The 15,812-nt window shown below is 44.0% G+C and overlaps 1 long non-coding RNA gene across 1 annotated transcript in view; it reads left to right on the top strand.

Annotated features, from left to right (window-relative positions):
* The window catches only part of LOC142769050 (uncharacterized), an 82,080-nt gene that overhangs the window by 39,728 nt on the left and 26,540 nt on the right, over positions 1-15,812 (top strand). The window contains exons 2-3 of the long non-coding RNA XR_012885625.1: positions 8,656-8,709; positions 12,942-13,021. This is a non-coding gene — a long non-coding RNA (uncharacterized LOC142769050). The remainder of the gene's footprint in view (positions 1-8,655; positions 8,710-12,941; positions 13,022-15,812) is intronic.

Raw genomic sequence — 15,812 nt, 5'->3', positions numbered from 1 at the left:
CCCGAGGGAAGCTGCGGGCAATTTTTTTATGATTTCTTGCGCTGCATCAAGCTGCATCAGCGAGAGAAACTGTTATTTGAAGAGTGAGGCTAAACTCTTCGACTTACGTGATCAACAATGGCGAGCGGCGGCGCATTATCAGTGGCAAGGTGCTCGAAGACTGCACTTTTTGGACCTTTTAACAGGCACCTTGTGCTCTTTAGATGCAATTTTAAAGCATTTCTAGTTAGGTCTCAATAAGATTTTTTCCCATAACAGTAGAGGTACTAATCTTATCAAAACAGGTGAAAATAAAAAATCAGTAATTTTGAAAAAAAAAGCGGGCGTTTTTCGACCCGCATCTCCCCTTAACAACCGAGTCACTATAAAACACTGCATTCACCCATCATTTATTAGTCCTATAGTCCTCTTGTTTAGGAGAACACCAAGAGCATTTTACGATGTGCTAGTAACAGAAACTGGCACCCACACTGAAATTATTCTGGTGAATGGAGGGTACGACGACGCCAAACAGCATTCTGGAAAGTTGCACTCGCCGATCTTATGAATAAGCATTAGCAGCCGACAAAGACCAAATGCTTTCGTACGTTATTTCAGGCATACGTAAAAACAGTTACACTCGCGCTGACATGAACGCACAAACCGCACTTTGAGAACGTTCAAGACCAACGCGCACATAGAAACACGACGTGGCCAGAAGACGACGCAAGAAGCAATCCACTGTTCACCATTTGGGCCTGTTGCGAAGGCGAGTAAGCGCAACATCATTGAAAGTGAATAAGCGCAACATTATCGCAACGGCTCTGAAAAGTTGCTTTTAGCACAAGCACGAGTTCCTTCCATATAACTGGGAGAAATAATAAGGCTGAACGCGTTTCCTGCGAAAGTGCCGCTAAATGACGAGCCGAGGTACAAGTAGTCCTCGGCTCGTCACTTTTTATGCCAATAAATTTACTATATCGGGCACTCTCGGTGCAAGAGATGCATCAGCATTTCTTCACGATTTCCTTCGGGTAGGTGGAGGCAGTTTTTTAAAGACGATAGTCTTTCTTGGGGACCTTTGACGAAAAAATTTTGATCTGTCATTCTGTCTGTCTGTCTGTCTGTCTGTACACTTGTCTGTTTGCCCCCTCTTAACGGCACCGGGTACTTGAAACGGCCGACCCCATCCGCAGCACCCACTAATGTTGCTCAGGATTTAGCATTCATACTTGTGCAATTGTCATTTATTAAGCAATTATTACGCATGTCTGGGGCACCATAACAACGCGTATATATTCTGCATGTGCATAGTTTACTAGAAAACCATACATAAGTAATTTTAACGATCAGAGCGCTTATGACGCTGCGCTGACCATGCAACGCTTGCACGAAAAGGCGAGCGTTTCCAACGCTTTGCTAAGACGAGATGGTGGTGGCACCTACCCGTCGCCTTGCGTACTACACCTTATCACTTCTGAGACGGGCTCGCACACCCATCCCAGAACCACGCGCTTCGTTTTCAAATAAAAGTGCCAGATAGCGCTTATGTCTCACGTGTGACGTGCCTTGATGCGCTCGTTCGCCTCCGCTGCACCCTCGAGGCGCTCTAACACAGCGCCTCCAGAATACCATTCACCAATTTTCTTGCGCAGAACATCAAATACACTGTTCACGTTCTCCACACACAAGACTATCATCTTCCGACGAGATTTGCAGATTAACGTGCTGATGTGGGGCCAATTTTTTTCTCGTTTCCTCATATTTGTACTACTGAAATGCACCTTGAACCTTCAAAACAGCCTCGGTTTTCTCTCTTCTAATGGTTGACTTTGCTGTTTAGAGAGCGCACCCCTTGTTCCTGTGTACAGGTGACGAATGCGTGTTTCACACTTATAATGACGGCGGTCTTGGTATTTGTGCAGCACTTGGCTTGGGGTATCTTCAGCTGTGACAATACGCTCACTCATCCCAGCTGTGCCTGTACATTACTGAGAAGCGGGTGATTCATGCTGCGCTTGGCGGACTAGGCAATGATTGATTACCATCAGAAACATTGTCGGGCCAGCGTTATTAAGGACGTTTATGAAATAGGGCAAAACCAGTAGGGAAGTTTGTTCCAGCCCCACCACCGTGAAACCAGGAAAGGAGCGGACGAATCATGCACTGATTTGAGAGATGTTTCTTTCGGAAGGCAATAGTGGGGCCAATCCTAAAACCGGGCACATTGCAAAGCATAATTGCACTGCATTAGCATTGTTAGAAAACTGCGTTGAAATCCCGTTTACCCTAAGGGGGTGCTTCTTCTCTACGTACCCAGTTTCAATTCTCTGTGTCATGTAGGAAGGGGTGTTTCAGCTCCACCAACCTCGTCAGCTATTTGCTTTGCTTTCTGTTGGCACCTTCACTTTTAGTGGACCAATGTCGAGTAGAAGGATTTACCAAATTGTCTTGGTGCACACTCATTTCATGACAGACCGGGTCTACATGACACACCGTGATGGCACTAGACGCCCACAAGCCAAAAATATATGAGGTGTTTCACACCTAATATATTTATTATACTCAATTTCTTGAAGATGGCAAGTTCTGATAATAAGACACGTGCTATTTTTCTCTGCTTGTATCTACATCTTTCTTCCAGGTGAATCTTTTTTTTTACTATGACAGGAATACATTTAGGCACAAGTATCATTCAAGTAGACATTACTCGTTATATGAACCGTTGTACCAATATGTGGTTTTTGAAAATATCTAAGTTCAGAAACATTTTTCTCACTTTATCGAATTTTTTTTTGCCTCGGCTATTCAGAAAGAAAGTATACCATCTTTCATGTGAAACGAGTGCTTAGAAAGCAGGGAGTCATCCTGGAGCTAGCAGTCAGATTGCACCTAGCCAGGTTTAGCAGTGAAACATCGAAATAAATATCTTAAATTACACCGAGTGTCATTCATGCGCCCGTATAAACTGTTCCTGCTTCCGCATGTGCACAATTCTACGGCAACTTTGACAGTCGTCGAAAAGTGCGACGAAGAATGATGGAAAATAGACGGATCCTGCTTGCCGTATTTCTGCCCGAAATTCGGGACTTGGTGGCGGAGCGAGCGAGCAAAATCTGGCACGCCACGAGTAGCTCTGAAATGATCAGTGCAACGCGCAAATACGATACAGATCAACCTAGAGATTACGAATTCATAGTCAGGGAGCGAAAAATTTCCCTCATTGTTGGCCAGTAAATAAGTTCACCACCTGTGTTTAGAAACAAAAATGGTTGGCGATTAAGGACGTCATACGGATGGTTTACCAGGGAAGCTTAAACGTGCGGGCCGGGTATTAAGCGATGGGTTGATCGTGAAGAGCATTAGCCTTTCTCAACTAGTGGTATCATTTGAACGGCGATATTCACCGTTCTCTGAGGATGTTAAGGATGATGTTGAGAGCCTGTTAAAATATGTCGCACATACCGAAATATTGTTCAAACTTCGGTAAACACGTTCGATAGCCGTGTGCCGTGACGCGTTCGAGGTGTTAAATAAACGGTCCCTATGAACCTCGAATGCAGCCCGAAATGCCATTGCAATGCTAAGGTGCCCCGTCATTGTGCACACCCCTTTCTCAGGTTCCTTCCTTGTAATAAACCGTGTTCGAACTATTCGCATGAACCCCATGTCCAGGTCAAGCGCATCTCTCACGAAGTCACCGTTCTCTATATTTCTTGACGGGTGATGGTGCCTATACGACATCGCTGCTACTTAATGTGGCGGCCTTTTTGCAGCGTTAAACTGGATCACTTTCAGGACCATATAGAAGATGTGAACCGGTTCCAGGCCTTGACGGTCCGATCACCGTATCTGGCTTGTGCCCTTCGAGAATAGCGTGGTGTTGATAGGCTCGTGATTTTGTGTGATTGACCGAATTTATATGTGCGGAAGTCACAGTTACTCCCCGTGTTCGTCGTAGGGAGACCGGTACCTGTCCTTCACTAGAAAAAATGGCTAGGTAATACGTGTCGCTGACGAGATAAATTGAGTCCGCGGCTGCATTATCGAACACCGTCATGGCCTCAGCGCGAACAGAGGTGGACTGAACGCACTTGTCGCGATCCGTTCGGCAGCGGCTTCAATTAAGTCTTCGTCAAATGGCTAGTCTACAGAGACAACATCTCAAGGGACGGAACTACACATATCTTGTGATATTGGTAGAAAGGGGTGGTGATTATAGCTACAGTATCTCGGTTTCGATGCTGCATTTCTTTACGAGGCGCCACCTGTATACGGAGGCTTTGCGAAGAGAAAGCGCCTAATATGTCTCTCGATTGCTACGACGTCTGCGATGTCATCGGCATAAATTTCAGTGTATTATGCGTTTTGATCGGAACATTCAGAACTTGCCCCTTGATTGCATCTTGTCCATTGCCGCGCGTTAATTGTCGGCTATATATATGTATACACGTGAATGGCAGACGTGGGTTTATTTTTCATTTCTGGACGACGTTGAGCCTGGGTAAATGGGAAAGCATCGGTGGGTGAACTCAGCTATTTACGGTGCCTCTATTTCGCAGACTGTCTTTCATTAGCGATTCCTTGGTTGCTCACAGACATGAAACTGACCGACGTCGGAAGCAGCCGGGAACTACCACGTCATTACCTTCATGGCATCATTCTGTTCTGGTGCTTACGATTTTATCCATGTTGTTCTCGAAGCACAGGTTATCGTAAACCACACTGCAGCAGCCAAAGTGTCGCTCGAGTATATCCCACCGAAAATGGTTGTTGGTCGTGGCGAACGCGCTGGCGTCATTGATACGTTAACACTGCTGGGCCCACACCATGTGCACCACCTCCTGCAAGCATCTGCCCGCCATGGGGTGCAAGCTAGGGTATGACGGAAAGAGTGACGTCAAAGAAGGTGCATATGCATCTGCTTGAGAACTACGTAGAAAACGATGTCACTGACAGCGCAGTCAATGCAGAAGTTTCTAGGCGGATTTTCGTATCGCTTAGTCATATATGGCTTCCTTGTAAAAAGCCATTCACTGAAAGAAGTCGAGTTAATATTTGATTGAGCACGTCTTGGTTGTTGACGAACGTTGTCGCGAGTTGTTAGCCAATGTTTATCAGTCATACATGGGTTGCTAAATCAGTGCGACTGCAAAGAGCAACACGGCTACTTTATCGGGAATATACAAAAGTACACAAAAGGACGGTAAAACAGAGTAGGCGACAAAAGCTGCAATACGTTTTGTATATCTACTTGTTTCAGAACATCTAACAGCGGGCAAGTGAATTCGCTAGCCCAGCAAGCAAGTTACCTTGTACATTTCCCCTCTCAATCAACGCTTCTGCATGAGGCGCTAGCGTGTGGCTAGGAAAATGGCGTTTACACGCGCTTAATGACATCAAAATGCTTATTGAACCTTTATATATTTCATTCAGTTCTGTCTTTCGCTAACTAGTTGAACTTCCTCACTATTATATTTACTTGTAGACAAGGGAATACGGTTACGTTCCTCATATTATTACCTTCCTCAGGGCTTACGCCCCAAGTGAATCCGCTATGTAGCGCAGGAATGAAATCAACGATGTACTTTTTCCTCGTACAACAGTAGATATGGGGGCGTAAATGGTTCCAGAACCTATGCCGAAAAAGTGGTCTTGTGAGCTTCGCTTTACAAGTGACATCTTTCTTTTCGAGCGGAACTTGAGCGACTTACAAACGCATGTTAGAACGTGCTCACCAATCTCGCGGCAATGTGATCAATTCCCACTTTCAGGCTTTGCGGCTATATCTCGGAAAGGCACCTCTAGGATTGCTATAAAAAATACTGTGTCATAGCTTTAGTTGTAACTACACGCAAACAATTCATTTAGTAATGCGTTCCGTGTAAGGTATCTAGCCTATTCATCGTGTATACGTTTGAGCTTCTTTTTGAGATTCCACGTGCATTTTTCACGCCTGTGTGTTTCCGAGACAAATGCATTGCATTTCTTTCGCTGTTCATGCTACAGGGTTCACTGGGAAATCTAAGACGACTACGAAAAAAAATGTCAAGTGATATCTCCTCGACCAAGACGACATAAATACAACGTAGGAAAATCCAGAAGAGAGTGTTAGAAAAAGTTATATAGATGAGACAAGGAAACGAAGATAGGAAGCTGATAGAGGCTCTACTGTAGCTAGGGTGGATTGGCCGGAAGGACCGGATGAAATTTCTAGCCTCACTCTCGCGAGGTTTCTCTGAATAGGACGCAGCTTACCACCGCGACAGTGATGGCATGCCTCTCTACCCCTCACCTAAGCGCTGCTCCAAACTCTCCTTTATCTCATGACCCATGCATTGGATCCAAAATGCCTCGTATGCACTCGAATGCGTTACCTTCCTATGTGGCTTCGAACGCGTCGTCAGGCTGGCACCAAAGAGGCACCAGGAAGCTGCTTTCGCTCAAAGCATGTGTGATATTCTGTGCCAATGCGTAATGTTTGGCGTTGTGACCACGATCGGCACATATACATTCACGCCTATATTTTTTGTTTACCTTCATGATTTCCATTTTTACTGTGAGACATTAAGTTCTTTTTTTTGTCTCGTTCATTTCGAATGGCAGGGTTTGCCGTATTTTTTCGAGGTACGTTGGTGGCTCGTGACTGGTTGTTCTGTGGTCATCTTAAGCATTTCTAGCTGTTGTATAGTGCGCCTATCAGCATTCAGTATTTTCTGCTCTTAAGACTTCTTTCTTGCTACACACGAGATTATTGAGTAATGGGTGAACTGCGGCGACAAAAAAAAAGACAGGAAATATTGATTTCCCGGAAACCTCAATCGCCAATTATAGCAGTTGCCAATCTTAATTGAATGCAGAAAAGCTAACCGATTTCAATAATAAGGAAAGAAGCACCTAAATAGGTACCAAATTAAGATGGATTGAGAGGACGAGGCTAGGCACCTCGTAAAAATTTTGCGATAGCAGAAATCCCCCGAACTACAACGTTGACTGCAAGTGTAGTAGGGGGAAGATTATTGAACGCAGTGTCTAAATTTGTGCATGCAGGTACATAGTGTATCCGTGCCGGAGTGCTCGGAAGCTCTTATCATGCATTTACGTATGACATCATTAACACTTTCAGCCCTGGTGTGATCAATTGACGACACCACACAAAATTTTTTCTGCACCTTGAAAACATAATCAAACTCGCTCATTCTTGGAAAAAAATTTCTTTTGCTGTCCTCACTGCGATCGACACCACCGTTGTTTAGTTTTTGTGGAGCATGGAGCCGTAAAGAAGAATTTGTACCGAGGTCATTGATGATGATGACGCGGCCAAGGAGACGCGTGAAGGCGGTACTTTTGGATTGAAGTCCTGAAGTTGTTTCAAGAGCTTCAACACATTCAAATACTAAGTTTGTTCAAGTTTTGTGCACTCTAGGGCATAGTGGCAATGCATTTGTCATTTTTTGTCATTTTAGGACTATAAGGCCATCGTGATCTAATTTGATGTCATGACTATAAATTCATAAATGCTTACACTGTGACAAAGTTTTTTTTGTTTGTCGCCTGCTGAGACCCTAAAACTCAGTAAAATACGTACTAAGAATGTGTCTGACAAAAATAAAAATTATAGGACCTGAAAGGTTAAGCCAGGTTGGTTCCATCACGTTCTTGCGATTTGCCAAATTTAAATTCGAAGAAATTAGTACAGGTGAAAGTGATCACCCTCTTTACTCGAACTGATACCACAAGCAGTAACATAGTCAAACTGCGTGCACTTGACATTTTCAAGCTTCACCTCAGATTCTTGATTCGAAAAGTAGTTTGAAGAGCTTGTACTCTTTGACTGTGCGCATGTATGCGACTTTACTTTGTATATTTCTTCTATTCTTAACACATTTATGAACAATAAGGAAATGAGCGTGCAACAAGTTTTCACTGATAATTCAATGTTTAATTTCATGTTACGGTGATTCTTGTTAAGAACGTTACATGGTAGCAGAGGTACATTCAGGCCGTGTGCTTGATGACCTCAAATAATGAAGTATAAACGTACGCAATTCGCTTTTTTTCTATGATTGAGAGCAACGGCTAGGCTAAGTAATAATAAATGGTGGTGAAAACAATGCCAGAGGGCCACAGTAACAACTAGAATGCACAAGCACGATGATAAAGTCTTCTTGAGAAGTCCACCAGAGCTAATTCGAGCACAAACCGTCTTCTTAGCCACATCTAGGTTCATACATGCGTATTACAACTCCTTATTATTACGAGTAGCCACACATAAATCTACATCCTTCAGTTCAGGTGTGACTGCCGTGACTGCTCAAGCTCATCGCATTTCTCGTGAGCGTTACTTTGGGATGCCACTTGTATTGATGGCGAAACTTCCATGTCATTTTAATATAATTGTGTTGTTAAATCGAAGTATGAGCCTTTTAGAATCCTGAATTTACCCATTAGCTAGACCGTTTCCACATTCGGTTGTTTATTAAAATGCCAAGAAGTCGCATTGTTTTGTTTTCTCGCGTCATCGAACAGAACTTGTCGAGTTCTATCAGATTTACAGATTCACTGCATGCTTTTTGATAAATGAAAACTACAAACATGAATGCCGTGTTTTAGTTCCAGACGGTTTACCTAATCGGTGCACTAACCTGTGTTGTCGTTTTTTGTGTTTACTTACAGGTGAATTCCTTACGTGCTTTGGAACGAAATAACTTCCCCCTCAAGCGTGAACTGGTGAGTCAACAGCACGAGAAGCCATGACCAGTTGGGACACAATTTTCTTCCATTACAGCACACCCGTTCGCTCATGCGCTGGCACACCATTTGCTTGCTCTGAGAATACCATTAACTGTACTTTCTGATACTCTATTTATTCTCGACACCTTTCTTTCTCTTCTGAATCCTTTCCTGTTCCTACCAGTGGCTGTGGTGGGAGCAGCGTCACAGCCATCGCCTCGTAGAGTGCGACCACAGCACGCGTTAATATAATCCAGCAGAGAGCCTGCTCTCTCACGCCCCGTAGACAGCAAGCGCGAGCTGGCGGGTGGGCCGATTCTAGTCACGTAAAATATACGACCCGTCAAACAAGGGCTCCGGCTGTAACGCCTGTCGGACGGGTGTCGTAATTGCCCGCTAGCGATTCGCGGCTCGTTCGTAAGCTTCTCTTGCATTGCCGGAAGCGCTGGGCGGTTTGTATAGCTGAGGGTTGGCGTGTGTTGGCGGTTGTGCCGCGAGAGGCGTGTGGGTGAGCAGCGCGGTGGCACGAATGCTGTCCACCCTCCCTTGGTCCGACCACGTTAATGCGTTTTTTTTAGGGGCGAAGCTCCTTAGGGCGTGGGCTGTGCGTCCCCTGTAGCCTGTATGTAGCCACCTCTAGTTTAGTTCTTGCAGTGTTCACTAGATGGCGGTACCGTCCCCTGTATGTAGCCATCTCTAGTTTAGTTCTTGCAGTGTTCACTAGATGGCGGTACCGTCTCCTGTATGTAGCCACCTCTCGTTTAGTTCTTGTAGTGTTTACTAGATGGTGGTACTTGTAGCTGATGATGAAAAGATGCAAGATGTTATAAACTAGAAAGCGGTACTTGTAGTTGATGAAAGACGCGAGATCTTATAAAATAGGAATGATGTCACATACGGCGCGTGTCATTGGTTGAAGGCAATCGTTCGATTTAGTGCGGCGACGTACGCTAGGGGGAGCGTTGTAATAAAATCCGTTCGCTGTTGGCGCGCGCTCGGAGTCGCCGGATGGATAAGGCTGCACAGCGGAGAGAGCGCAAGGCGGCAGCAGCGCGCGCTCGCAGACAGAATCCCGATGTGCGAGCGCGCGAGGCAAGGGACATCGCAAGCCATCCATCGTCTAAGAACAGATAAAAGTTGATTTGTGTATATACACACACAGCGTTTCTCACGTCTTTACATGATGATCGACTGGGCGAATTACACGGAAGATTCACAGTTTACCGATGAATCCCTCCGGAGCTTCGCCCATTCATCATCATTCACCCCGTGAATATGCCGTAATTTTTTTCGCCAGTGTTATTGCGTCCGGCGAGGGCATCATTTCAGGGAAAAGGCACCGTGATTGATGTTGGCATCGCAGCGAGACAAAATGTCCAATGGTGGCATGCAGAGAAAGATATGAAGGAAGTATTTCTTAGCTTGTAATAGCGATTGCTGCTGTATTTTAAATAAATAAAAATAAATAAATAATTTAATAAATAAATATTACTCGGTGAATCATTCATTCACCTAATGCGAAAACATCGACACTCCAGGCATTGCAGTCCATACTGCATGAAATGCGGCGACCTGGAGACTCTGGACTGCCTGTTGCTCTTTTGTCCAGCTGGTAAGACGAACAGAAGAAGGATACTTGCAGTGTACAAAGCTCTCGGCCTGCCTCGCGCAACATCTCAGCACCTTCTACTTCCTAACAGCCACCGCGAGCACGTCAAGCGTGCTCTTTCTGCGCTGCCGGACATTGTTGACGGCAGAGGACTTTGTCAGCGAATTAAAAAATTCACAACGTGTGATTTTTACATATGATCTGTGAATCCCTTTTTTTTCTACCTTCTCTCGCTCTCTCCTTCATTCCTGTTTCCAGTCTATTCTATTACGTCCCCACCCCCTTCCTCAGCGAACCACTTCTCAGGTGTCCCACTTAGGTGCAGACAGTTGAAGGGTTAATTTTTATTTTCATTTCGAATCTTAAGAATTACTTCTTCTTCCTCCCCTTTTATATTATGAGGCTGAATCACAACCCATAAGGACCCAGAGAAAGAACAAATGAGAAAGTAGATTAGCTGTATAATCCAACAACGTATTTGTTTCCTGCTCCGTGGTGCATGTGGCGTTGTACAACGTAATAAATCGAGCTTGACAATGAACTAGTTAACACAACAGTAAAAGAACCACGCTACAATGCATAGCCTGTTCTCCTACTACCGCGCTGCAGACCGCGGTTTAGAAATATTTTTAGACATAAGGTCAGATTGCACGGAGCCAACAGAATCACGGGACACACGGCAAATTGATGGGGAGGGTGCGGAAGCATTGCACACGTACAGAAGTTTGACCAATTTACAATAATGTACAACACTGGATTTGAATTCATAGCTATTTTCAGCGTATATATAATGTTTTAATCACAGTTGACAAGCAAACATCTCATTTTAGGACAAAACTGCTATCTCGGCCTCCAGGTAGGAAGTGATACGGGAAGAAGAGGGCGTTTGACGTCAAACGGGGAGCTGCATGATAGTTGTTCGTGGGCTGCAGGTTGCCGACCTCTGCTCCTGACAATCAACGTGGTGTAATTCTCAGATACAGTTGGGAGAGTGGTGCAGCAAGAGCCTGCTTGCTTCCTCTACATAGGTACGCACCGCTTTGTCTCTAACTGCACTACTGTATTTAAAAGCGGCATAAAATAACCGATCGAGAACATGCATCAATGATCTGTCACCACTTCTAGAACATCATCGGAGCACCTTTTTTTGGCACTAGCTTAACTGCCATTAGTGCAGTCTCAACGTAATGATGCTGACGCGGCCCCCCCCCTTTTTTTCGATCCCCTTTTTGAACCATTAGCTGCTCTAAACTTCTCGTTTTCACTGCTCTTCAAGTAATGCGCAAGGTCATCAGCGGTTGTGTACCTTTCTATGAATACGACAGCCTCAGACAATGTTAAATTCTCTGGAGAATACAAATCATTTTCCTATACTTTTCTAAATTTGATAGCTCTAATGAGTCAAGTTTAATCCTTTTTTTCTTTGCACTGTTAGTAAGACATAATTTCTCTTCCTCTGGATTATTCTAAAACGATCTTGATGTATGTAAGGTGTATTTTTTTTTCATTTGTCAGGTATTTCTTATTTGGAATTCGCGTCAAAAGTACTCAAAGCTTAGTTATCTGGTTTTTGTTTACAATGTGCACACTCTGGTAATTTCTTGTTGGATTCATTAGCAAACACTTAAAGCTGATTTCTTCGTACATTTGCTGCGAATTACTATTATTTCTTGATTCTTCTCCTTCCAGGACAACCGCAACCAGCCTACTTACAGCTGATTAAGCCAATCCTTGGCGCAAATATCTGGAAAGGCTCACACGACTAATACGATTGGAACTATTCCACGCGAATAGGCCAGATATTTTGATTCCTTGAACTTGGGCTGAGGGCAATTTAGAGTGGCGCGATTTCAAGCCACGAGTAACGCCATACACAAGCGAAGTGATTTGCGCACATTCCTTAGCAAGTTTCAAACTGATAAGAGTATTCTGGCGAAATCCACTCCGGAGTCAACTTAAATAGTAGGAATGCTTAACTACAATACATTTATAAACAAATGAATACGTATTTCAATATATGTTTTACCAGCTATAGCGCCAGAACTTTAAATTTGAGATAAATTTAAAATTTCGAGGAGTTGGTGGCTATATTCGATACAACTGTATGGTGCACGATTTTATCCCACTTTAGCACATTATTATAATATGTTTTTATTTGATGTTTGACGTCCCGAAACTACAATAAAAATATGAGAGACGTTGTAGTGGACGGCTCCGAAATTTTGACCACCTGCGGTTTGTTACCGTGCACCTAAATATAAATACCCGGTCCTCAAACATTTTTGCTTTCATCGAAGTTTCAGCTGCCACAGCCTGGATTACATAACGTGACCTTCGGGTTAGTAGTCGAGGGCCATAATCACTAGACCGATGAGACGGGGTCATCAATTAGAACAGGCTGGAAATAACAGGCTAGCTGCTGAAGTAGCTAGTAGTTCTATTCTGGAGCACATGGTCCCTAAATAAAAATGAAGAAATCACTCATAGAGGCACTGTTATTGTTTGCTTGAGTTGATTTACGTTCATGTGTGTTGCTTCTATTCGTAATCCAGCTGCCAAAAATGGTATGTGCAGCATAAGAACCAGGCCTTGTACTTGTTCATTAGAACCTCTCTTTCAGGGACAGACAGAAACAGCATTATAAGCTAGCAGTGGAAAGCAAGAAAAGTAATCAGGCATTACAAGGTTCTTCTCGTAAAGGTGAGTTCGAGGCTCAACCAGTTGCGGCTTAAGATAATGGTCACACTAGATTTCACACCACTTTCGGTACAAGTGAGCCAGGCTTTGGAGTAGACTATTGGGGAATGGAAAAGTGGTCGACCAGCAGAAATTTCAGCAGGCAAAAGGTAGATTATACCAACCGACTATAGGGAGAGTCTTTTGTTCAACAGACCCAATTATTCGTCCAGCTCAGCTGTTCGAGCGAGCGCAAGCGAGGGGGTGGAGCTCCTTGTATTACCTCTCTATAAGAGCAGCCAGGACGGGGGAAGATGTTTTTTCGGGAGGAAAGGAGCACCACTAGATTTCGAAGGGGGGATACTCCTTGAAATGGCCATTTTTAGATTTCAGTGCCATGGCATAGGCGATTTCGGGTGAAGCAGCACCGGCCTATTGTGTCCCTCCTCCTCCCACCTATGGCAATACAACACTGGCTGTAGCTACTGATGAATTGTTTACTTAATAGTGCCTAGAATTAGAGTTAACTAGTTCGACTTTTCTTCCATCTATTTTTTTCCGTGGAAAGAAACTTCTGCAGAAAAAAAATGACAATGGTTTGCTCCATTCTTAAAACGCTCAATAATTGTTTTCGCAAATGCTTGTTTAATACCTTCCAGATAACTTATAAGTCTAAAATTTAGAAACTGTATTACAATGTGTTCAGCGTGCTCTGTGTGGTTGCAAAATATCTGCCCTGGGGGACGTAACCATTTAATTCCATAATAGCACACCCGATTTACCTAATAATTAAATGTACGTATGGAGCATGTCTGCAGCAGAACTCCTTAAAAATCACTTGAAAACTTTGCGCCAGCGTCTGTTCTTCAGAATGAGAAGCCTGCGGGAGGTGGTAGGAGGGCAGAAGAGATGAAGCGACGCTAGAAATTGTTTCGGTGCGAGTTAGCTTTCTTACATTCAATGTCTGGAGATACACGGCAAGAATTATATCACAGAAAAAAATAGACAAAGTAATAACAAGAATAATAACGCAGTGCGCTTTGAAAACTATTTCGAGTTTGCGGTTCAGTGGCTTTGCAGAAATCTGAGTCGTTTTCTTTTTATTCGCTTGTTTAGAGTAGAACTCTATATTGCGGCAGTATATTGCGAGAGTGGCGCATCCATTCACTCCTCCGATGTTTGAAATGATTCTGTAATTAAGTACACAAAATAGCGAAAGAAATTTAGGACAAGCAAAGCTCGGGAGAGGTTTGGAAACTACGCTTAGCTATATACACCAATTCACCGCTTTTTTTTTTTCAGTATAAAGGTAGAGAACAGAGCTAGTCAGTTGCAGTTCTTTTTAAAAATTTCGAGCAGTGCCTTGGTTAGCAGAATAACGAAAGGAGCCTCAAGAACAGGTGCCAACTGAAGTAGTGACATTATTTAAAAACAAGCAGAAAAGAAAACGGGTGCAGCGATATCGAGTTTTGGGTTCCGCGAGAAACAGACTCAGAATTTTTCTAAAAAAGCACTGATTCAAAATTGCATGGGCGACATAATGAGTGAAGTAAATATTAGAAGAAACATACACAACATCTAAGAAATACCAAAGGGCAAATATACCTTACAACTTATTTAGGATAAATTATTTAAAATGAAACTCGAAGTGCATGCCTCGCCACTGAGTGTGATGCGGACCAGCATGCAATGCCGACGTCAACTCGGTGTTCGCGTAAACAAACTAAAGTTTGCGTTGACTGGTTGCTGCCACGCATCTTGCGCGTGTGCTATCTGCGATTTCTTTACCCGTGCCTGCAACTTCGCGTGTGCTGACTGTACTATCTTACGCCGTCCGCTCGTCGTACTCCTTCACCGATGTTATGCACGACCTCTCTAATTATTGCGGAACTCACTTCACGGTCAGTAAGAATACGCCGGGGTTACACGGCGTTGTTCACTATTTCCCATTGCGGTCACAGTTCGGCGCAACCATGCATACGTGAATTTCCCGTGGCTGACTTTCACCGGCAAAATGATTTCAACTTTTCTGTGGGCCAGTGTGCGCACAGATTGGATGTTACATAGGGATAACTAACATTTGCGCACTGCATCTCAAGTCCACAGCTGCCACAAAAATCCCGCTGGAATCTGAGTACGCGCCGGACCATCTACATGCATACGCTCTCCGGATCATTTACTCTGTACTGTGTTCCCTTTAAGAAGGTTTGCATCCCAAGAAGTCTCTATAAAATGTTCGTACTGCTTGAGTGGTACTCTGGCATAATGATAGTATCTCATGTTATGACGCCTGTTATCGCACAGGCAAGTTGGACATCATGCAATTCAGAATCAGCCTATCACTGCTAAAGATTGTGTTCAAGACGGCATCTGACACTGAGTTGCATTTACCATAAAACGATTCCGACGAGCAGTTCATGCTGCAGTTGGCCCCAGCTTTCCCTGTTGCTATCACGTTCCGAGGAACTGCTGTCAAGCGGGTCAAATTTGCAGTGTTTCGCTACGTCTAACAAGGCAGCGACACGGGCCTGCGAAAAATTGTTGTCCTTGGATGACCATAACGACAACGACAATGATGACGACGTTGCACTACAAGTGCAGGCGTAGCAGACGAACTGTCAACTCAGTTTACGTAACACTGGAACGGCTTCTGTCTACCCCAGTGTTCTTCGAAACCGATACGGCGACTGCAAGGACGCGCATTGATAGTAATAAGGAAAGGATACGCAGTGATAACAACATGGAAAGCTGGGGCCAACTGCAGCATGAACTGCTCGTCGAAATTGTTTTATGGTAAATGCAACTCAGTGTCAGA

Source organism: Rhipicephalus microplus, chromosome 1 (assembly GCF_043290135.1).
Source record: "Rhipicephalus microplus isolate Deutch F79 chromosome 1, USDA_Rmic, whole genome shotgun sequence".
Lineage (NCBI taxonomy): Eukaryota > Metazoa > Arthropoda > Arachnida > Ixodida > Ixodidae > Rhipicephalus > Rhipicephalus microplus.
Note: the sequence above shows the minus strand (reverse complement) of the source record. Positions and strands in the feature narration are given on the sequence as shown.